This window comes from Symphalangus syndactylus, chromosome 3 (genome assembly GCF_028878055.3).
Source record: "Symphalangus syndactylus isolate Jambi chromosome 3, NHGRI_mSymSyn1-v2.1_pri, whole genome shotgun sequence".
Lineage (NCBI taxonomy): Eukaryota > Metazoa > Chordata > Mammalia > Primates > Hylobatidae > Symphalangus > Symphalangus syndactylus.
In genome coordinates, this window is record NC_072425.2 from 118,617,385 (window position 1) to 118,625,676 (window position 8,292).

Sequence of the window (8,292 nt, forward strand, 5' to 3'; positions counted from 1 at the left end):
GAATGTGGAATAAATCAAACTGGATAAGGGATTTCTATCCCGTACTTTTGCCAAAAATAGTATGCGTTAATAAGTCAAATGTAATTAAAGAAGTTGTAAAACCTACTAAAGAAAGATACAGGTGAACTTTTTAAAACATATAATCAACACGTTTAAGAAAATCGTGCCACTGCACTCCAGCCTGGGTGACAGAGCGAGACTCTGTCTCAAAAAAAAAATAAAGAAAAACAAACAAAAAAAATTAATATCAAGTATTTTTTTTGGCCACAATGGCATGAAACTAGAAATAAATAACAGGAAGGAGACTGGAAAATTCACAAGTATTTGGAAATTTTAAAACATGTTTCTGAACAACCAATGGATCACAGAAGAAATCAAAGGGAAAACAAAAAAATATGTTGAGACAAATGATATGTAAACATAACTTACTAAATTATGGGAAGCAGCAAAGCAGTTCTAAGAGAAAAGTTTGTAGCAATAAACACCTACATTAAAAAAGAAGAAAAACCTCAAATAAACAACCTAACATCATTTCTCGAAAAAAAAAAAAAAAAACTAGAAAAAAAAGAACAATGTAAGTCCAGAGCTAGTAGAAGGAAGGAAATAACAAAGATCAAAGAAAAAATAAATAAAATAGAGACATGGAAAGCAATATGAAAGAGCAACAAAATTAAAAGTGGATCTTTTGAAAAGATAAAATTGATAAACCTTTATCTAGGCTAATAAAAAAATGAAAGAAGACTCTAAAATGAGAAATGAAAAGGGAAACATTACAACTTATACAGAAATACAAAGAACCTTAGAAGACTATTATAAATAACTATACACCAACAAATTGGATAGTTTAGAAGAAATAAATTCCTAGAAACTTACCATCAACCAAGACTCAACTATGAAGAAATAGCATATCTGAACAGACCAATCACAAGTAGGAAGATTGAATCAGTAATCAAAAATATTTTTCAAAGAAAAGCTCAGGACCTGATGTCTTCACTGGTGAATTCTACCAAGCATTTAAAGAAGAATTAGTGCCAATCCTTCTCAAATTACTTCAAAAAACTGAAGCAGGGGAAATACTGCTAAGCTCATTTTATGAGTCCAACATTAATCTAATTCCAAAGCCAGACAAAGGCATTACAAGAAAAGAAAATTATAATATCCTCAATGACATTGATGCAAATATCCTCAACAACATGCTAGCAAACCGAATTCAACAATACATTAAAAGGATGGTACACCATGATCAAGTGGCATTTTTCCCTGGAATGTAGGATGGTTCAACGTGTGCAAATCCATAAACATGATATACCACATTAACAGAATAAAGCGCAAAACCCATATGATCATTTCAATAGTTAAAGAAAAAGCATTTTACAAATCTCAACATCCTTTCATGATAAAAACCCTTAACAAACTAGATATAGAAGCAATGTACATCACACAATACAGGCTATATATGACAGGCCCACAACTAATATCATATTGAATGGTAAAAAGTTGAAATCTTTTCCTGTAAATCAGGAGCAAGACAAGGATGTCCACTCTTCCTACTTCTATTCAATATAGTATACTGGAAATTCTAGCCAGAGCAATTAGGCAAGAGAAAGAAATAAAAAGCATACAAATTGGAAAGGAAAAAGTTAAACTGTTCCTGTTTGTAGATGACATAATCTTATAGTTAGAAAATATTAATGACTCCACCAAAAAAAAAAAGTTAAACCTAATAAACAATACAGTAAAGTTGCAGGATACAAAATCAACATACAATAGTCAATTGCATTTATATTTAAAAAAAACAAACTATCCAAAAAATGAATCAAGAAAACAATCCCATTTACAATTGTTAAAAAAAAAAATTTAGGAATAAATTTAACAAAGAAGGCAAAAGACTTTGACACTGAAAACTTATAAAACACTGAAGAATGAAAGTAAAGAAGACATGGATAAATAGAAAGATACTTCATGTTCAGGGATTAGAAGAATTAATATTGTTAAAATGTTTATACTCCCCAAAGTTATCTACAGATTCTCTCCATCAAAATTCCAGTGACATTTTCCCAGAAATAAAAAGAATTCTAAAGCATTCATGGAACCCCAAAAAGCCCTGTGATGGTTAACTTTGGACTTGACTTGATTAAGGTATACTCAGCAGGTAAGGCATTATTCTTAATGTTTCAGGAGGAACTGATCCCTCTTTTGCTAAAAGGGAAGCCCAGGTAGTTGTGGTTTTGATTAGATGATCGGGCTATCTCAGGTGTGTCTGTCTGGATGTTTCCAGAGGAGATTAGCGTGTGAGTTGATGGTCTGAGTGGGGAAGATCCACCCTTGATGAGAGTGGGCATATCATCCAATCAGTTTTGGGCCCTAATGGAGCAAAGGCAAAGGAAGGGAGAATTCTCACTTTCTCTCCCTGAGACAGAACACCCTTCTTCTCCTGCCCTTGGATTTCAGAACTCCAGGTTGTCTGGTCTTTGAACTCCAGGACTCATACCAGTAGCCCTCAGACTCTCCAGCATTCAGGATTGAAAATTACACCACAGCTTTGTTGGTTCTATAGTTTGGACTTGGACTGAGACACATTAATCTCTTTCCTGGTTCTCCCACTTGATAAAGATGGTCTGTAAGATTATTCAACTTCCAAAATCAAGTGAGCCAATTCTAATAAATCCTTTTTCATACATCTCTCTATATATTATATTGGCTCTGTCTCTTTGGAGAACCCTGACTAAAACAACCCCAAATAGTCAAAGCAATCCTGAGGAAAAAGAACAAAACTAGAGGCATCACACTACCTGATCTCAAAATCTGCTATAAAACTATAGTAATCAACACAGCATGGTACTGACATAAAAACAGACACCCAGACCAATGGAACAGAATAGAGAGCCCAGAAATAATAATATTATATATAATATAAAAATAATAATAATATAAGAGAAATAATCTGTGAAGAATATATATACACAAATATGTATAAATACATAACATTTATGTTCATGAATGCATGGTTAGTGAATGAAAACTTTTTTCTTTTTCTGCCATTCATTCATTATCCATGGATTCATGGACAGATATTTGATTGAAGTGGTCATTATCCATTATCGTCATAATTTATTTTGCTGCTCAAATGATTCTAGATTTGGCACTTTTGATCAGCCTCTGAAAATCCCTCCATATCAGTTTATAGAGATCCTCTTCAATCTGTTTTAAAATTGATGTATTGTTGTATAAATCAATTGTGTAAATCAAGGATTTACAAATTAAGGCCCACAGGCAAAATCTGACCCACCATTTGTTTTTGTAAATGATCTTTGATTGATGTGCCATGCACAATTGTTTATATGTTTTTTTATGGCTGCTTTTGGATTACTACCACAGAGTTACGTAATTGAAATAGAGACTGTGTGGGCCAAAAATTCCGCCCTCATTTTTAAGAAAATTTTGCTGTCCCTTAGTGAAAATTAATCATAATTTGTTCAAACAATATCCAATGTGTGGACATTGAAACTGTTCCCAATATTTTTAACTTAATAATGCTATATGAATAATCTTGTGCATGTGTATTTTCATATTATTGGAGGTTGTGATATGGTTTTGCTGTGTCCCCACCCAAATCTTATCTTGAATTGTAGCTCCCAAAGTTCCCACATGTCATGGGAGGGACCTGGTTGGAGGTAATTGAATCATGGGGGAGGGTCTTTCCTGTGCTATTCTCATGATAGTGAATAAGTCTTACAAGACCTGATGGTTTTATATAGGGGGAGTTCCCCTGCACACGCTCGCTCTTGCCTAACTCCATGCAAGATGTGGCTTTGTTCCTCTTTTGCCTTCCGCTATGATTGTGATTCCCAGACATGTGGAACTGTGAGTCCATTAAACTTCTTTCTTCATAAATTACCCAGGATGTCTTTGTTAGCAGTGTGAAAACAGACTAATACAGAGGTACATCTCTAGGATGAATTCCTAGGAAGTGGAATTGATGGCTCAAAAGCAAGCACAGAGTTACTTGAACCTGAAAACCTGTGCCTAACTAAATTTGGATAAAATTTTGGTGATTATATGTTCAAATATCTTTTTCTGGCCCATTCTCTTGTCTCTTTCTCAGACTCCAAATAAATACATGTATGTTATTTGTTTAGTTTATTTCAGTCTTATTTTTCTGGTTCTTCTTCATATTAGATATTTTCTATTGGTCTGTCTTTAAATTCTCTGTTCTTTTCCTCTGCCATCTCGATTCTTCTAAGACGATGAAATAAATTTTTAAATTTCAGATATTACATCCAAAATTTGGGATACTTTTTTATACATAAAGGATAAGATAATAAAGAATAAGGATAAATAAAAGCATATCTATTCTTTATTTCTATATATATGCAAGCTATATCTTCCTTTACTTTAGATATTTTCTATTAATATTTTCTTTTACTTCATTGCACATAGTTATAACAACTCCTTTAACGCCCTTATCTACTACTTCCAGCAACTGCATCACCATTGTTCATTATCTTTTCCTTTAACAATAGGTCGCATTGGGGCAGTATTGTCTGATGGGTGCTGGAGACCTTCCGTGTCACTGCCGCTCTCACCATGCCTTGGGTCCAGACTGTGCCACAGCCTCTCAGGAGACGTAGGCACTCAGAACCTCTTTAGTGCCAGATTCCAGGCTGCAGGCAGCCCCATGGCAGTAGCATAACAGAACCTCTGGATGGATACTTCCTGGGAGGTTTTGCTAATTTGCAGCAGCTGGACCATGTTTCTCATTAACATCTGTCTGTCAGCTTAGTCATCACATCATTTCACTGTGGTGGCAGGGACCCAGCTCGGAATTCTAGACAGAAAAAGCACCTGGATCCCAGTTTTTCAATGGCTTCAAGACAACCAGAAGTGCCTGCTCTTGAGGCTAGTGGGCCTCTAGGCAAGATGTTCCTGCCCATCAGGATATATCGTTGGGCATCCAGCTACGATGATGCCCTCAAGGACCCTGCGCCCATGACTCTTCCTTCATCGGACATGGGCAGTGTCCCCTGGAAGCCAGTGATTCCAGAGCACAATATCTGTTCCTCACCAAGGTGGAGGAAGATGAGGCCAGCCTACCCTCCCCAGCCATGACCCTGTCATCAGCCATCGACAGTGCAGACAAGGTCCCAGTGGTGAAGGCAAAGCTACACATGTCATCATGAATTATCTGATCACAAAACAGACCCAGGAAAGTATTCAGCATTTTGGGTGACAGGCAGGGCTGAGAGATGCTGGCTACACACCTCACAGGGGCCTCACCACCAAGGAGACCAAGTACCTTCCAGTGGCAGGAGCACTCCACAAACTAAAGCTACAGAGTAGAGAGATAACAAAAGAAGAGAGGCAGCCTGCATCAGCCCAGTCACCCCAAGCACCACTCCTCATTCTTCCCCTAAGCAGAAGCCCAGAGGCTGGCTCACTTCTGGTTCTTCCACAGCCTTACCTGGCCCAAATCCTAGCACCATGGATTCTGGAAGTGGGGATAAGGACAGAAACTTGTCAGGAAAGTGGAGCCTCTTTGGACCAAGATGCCTTCAGAAGTATGATTCTGGAAGTTTTGCCACCCAGGCCTAAAAAGGAGCCCAGAAGCTTCTCCAATGGAATTGATCCATGCCCAGCCCAACTGAATGGCTGAAGATCCAGTAACTTTGAAGATGCCCAAGATGAACATCCTAGTGATGGAATGGAAGAAACAGCTACCACGAACCCATAAGCTCAAACCACCTGACTTGAATGTACTCACACCCACTGGCTTCTAGAGCCCCTTCTATTCTAGGGACTCTACCTTGGCTGTGACATAGGAAAGGTACACTTTTTAAAAACCTGTTAAATTGAGACTAGCGCTGGAGACATAATTGGTATTTGAGAAACGTTAGTACAAAGCTTGCCCTTGTTGTGTGCAAAAAGCCATTTTGTAATGCTTTAAAGTTGGACTAAATAATCTCAGCAGTGATGTATGGGGGATCTCATTACCTCTTTTTTCATCATTTACCTAGATAAGAACTTCGATCATTGCTTACTAGGTAAAGAATATTTGTGCTGTTCTGAAACCCAGACTTCTTGGTTACTTTACCACTACCCATGTGAGCACTGACAAATCGTGGCATAGAGGGGTTCAATGACTCATTGAGAGGACTCTGACCCTCTTGACTGCTGGTGCTGTGCCCCAGCCTTGTCAGTTAGGGGCCCCAAGATCTGTTTAAAACCTGGGTACAGGTAAAAGCCAGGCTTGGCCTGGACCCCTCTTTCTAGGCTGAACCTTGAGTCCCCCTGTTTTTTGGTAGACCTAATGGATCACTGTCCTGCAGCCATTTCTTCATGTGGGGCCTCTTAGGCCAGTGCTGAAGGAGGCATGCTTCTCTTTCTATGCCACAGAACAAACACTAGTCTGGCAAAGCCTTTCTTGTGCTTTAAAGTGAGATTAATTTAATTCCAATTTGGTTGAAGACTTCCTAAGAGAGAAAATTCAGTCTACTGAATTGGCATAGGTAAATGGATGTTAAACTTTTTTAAAGTAACGTAAAGTAAGATGGTAGGTACAGTTAGATTACAGTCTTGAGGCTCATGTGAAACCAGTGTTAACTTATTTTGATATCCTTGTTCAAGTCAGGGCCTGAAATGTCTGCACCTGGAGGTGAAAGAATTCAAAATTTTTTTGTACGAAAGCATTTTTCACCAAAATAAGCCGCATTCCTTTATGCAACACGTAACTTTACTGAGGAAAAGAAATAGGGAAACTGCCTTTTTGTTTCTCCTCACTGTGTACAAGTTCAGTCATTGTCTTGAACATTGTCTCAAACACCCACTTTTGTTTTGGATAGTATCTCATCTGCATAAGAAGTTGACCTTTCCATAGAGAGGCCTGGAATCCAGAATTATCAGAACAATTAATTTATTTGCATCTTCTATTATGATCTCATGTTTAACAATAAAAATTCTTACTACTTTCTCAAAAAAAAAATAGGTCACATTTCCCTAGTTATTTTTATTTATTTTTTTTTTCTGAGATGGAGTTTCACTCTTGTTGCCCAGGCTGGAGTGCAATGGCACCATTTCAGCTCACTGAAACCTCCGCCTCCTGGGTTCAAGCGATTCTCCTGCCTCAGCCTCCCTAGTAGCTGGGATTACAGGCATGTGCCACCATGCCCAGCTAATTTTGTATTTTTAGTAGAGATGGGGTTTCTCCACCTAGTTCTTTGTCAATTAATAAGAATGAGACCCTGTCATTTGCAGCAACATGAAACTGGAGGTCATTGTGTTAAGTGAAATAAGCCAGGCACAGAAAGACAAACTTCCCATGTTCTCACTATTTGTGGAAGCCAAAAATTAAAACAATTGAATTCATGGAGCTTGACAGTAGAATAGTGGTTCTAGAGGCTGGGAAGGGTAGTGGGCACGGAGCGGGGGGATGGTTAATGGCTACAAAAATATAGTCAGATAGAATGAATAAGATCTAGTATTTGATAGCACAACAGGGTGACTACAGTCAACAATAAATAAAATGTAATTTACTGTACATTTTAAAATAACTAAAAGAGTATAATTGGATTGTTTGTAACACAAAGAAAGGATAAATGCTTGAGGCAATGGTTATTCCATTTACTCTAATGTGATTACTGTGCATTGTATGTCTGAATAAAAATATTTAATGTATACCATAAATATATACACCTACTATGTACCCACAAAAATTAAAAAAAAATATGAGATATATATATATATATATATATATATATATATATATATATATATATGATTGTAACCTGAGCAAAGTGAATATAAGGTTTTGAAGACTCGGGAAAAGTCTTATGTTTTTATTTGGAAAGCGATTCATTTGATCAAACTTAAGTTGCAAACTATTTCTTTGGGGTGGCCACTCAAGGCAGTTCTTTTATTTTTAGTTGTGCTACTTTGAATCTACACCCATGTATGCTTAGTTCCAGCAAGACTTGCCCAGAGTTGTTTACATAATTTGAAAATCACCCCCATTCTGGCTCTCTTCTTTTCAGAATCTTCCCTGACTTCCCAGCAGCTGAGACTGCCCTGAATTTTGTCCTCTTGTCTACAGGCCTTAAAGGTTATGAGTTTTTTTTGTTTGTTTGTTTGTTTGTTTGTTTTGAGACGGAGTCTCATTCTGTTGCCCAGACTGCAGTGCAGTAGTGCAATCTTGGCTCACTGCAAGCTCCGCCTCCTGGGTTCACACCATTCTCCTGCCTCCCGAGTAGCTGGGACTACAGGCGCCTGCCACCATGCCCGGCTAATTTTTTTTTTTTT

At 37.6% G+C, this 8,292-nt stretch overlaps 1 pseudogene; it reads left to right on the forward strand.

Annotated features, from left to right (window-relative positions):
* Positions 1-4,744: 4,744 nt before the first annotated feature.
* Positions 4,745-5,777, forward strand: LOC129479550 (putative monooxygenase p33MONOX; annotated as a pseudogene).
* The last annotated feature ends 2,515 nt before the right edge of the window (positions 5,778-8,292 follow it).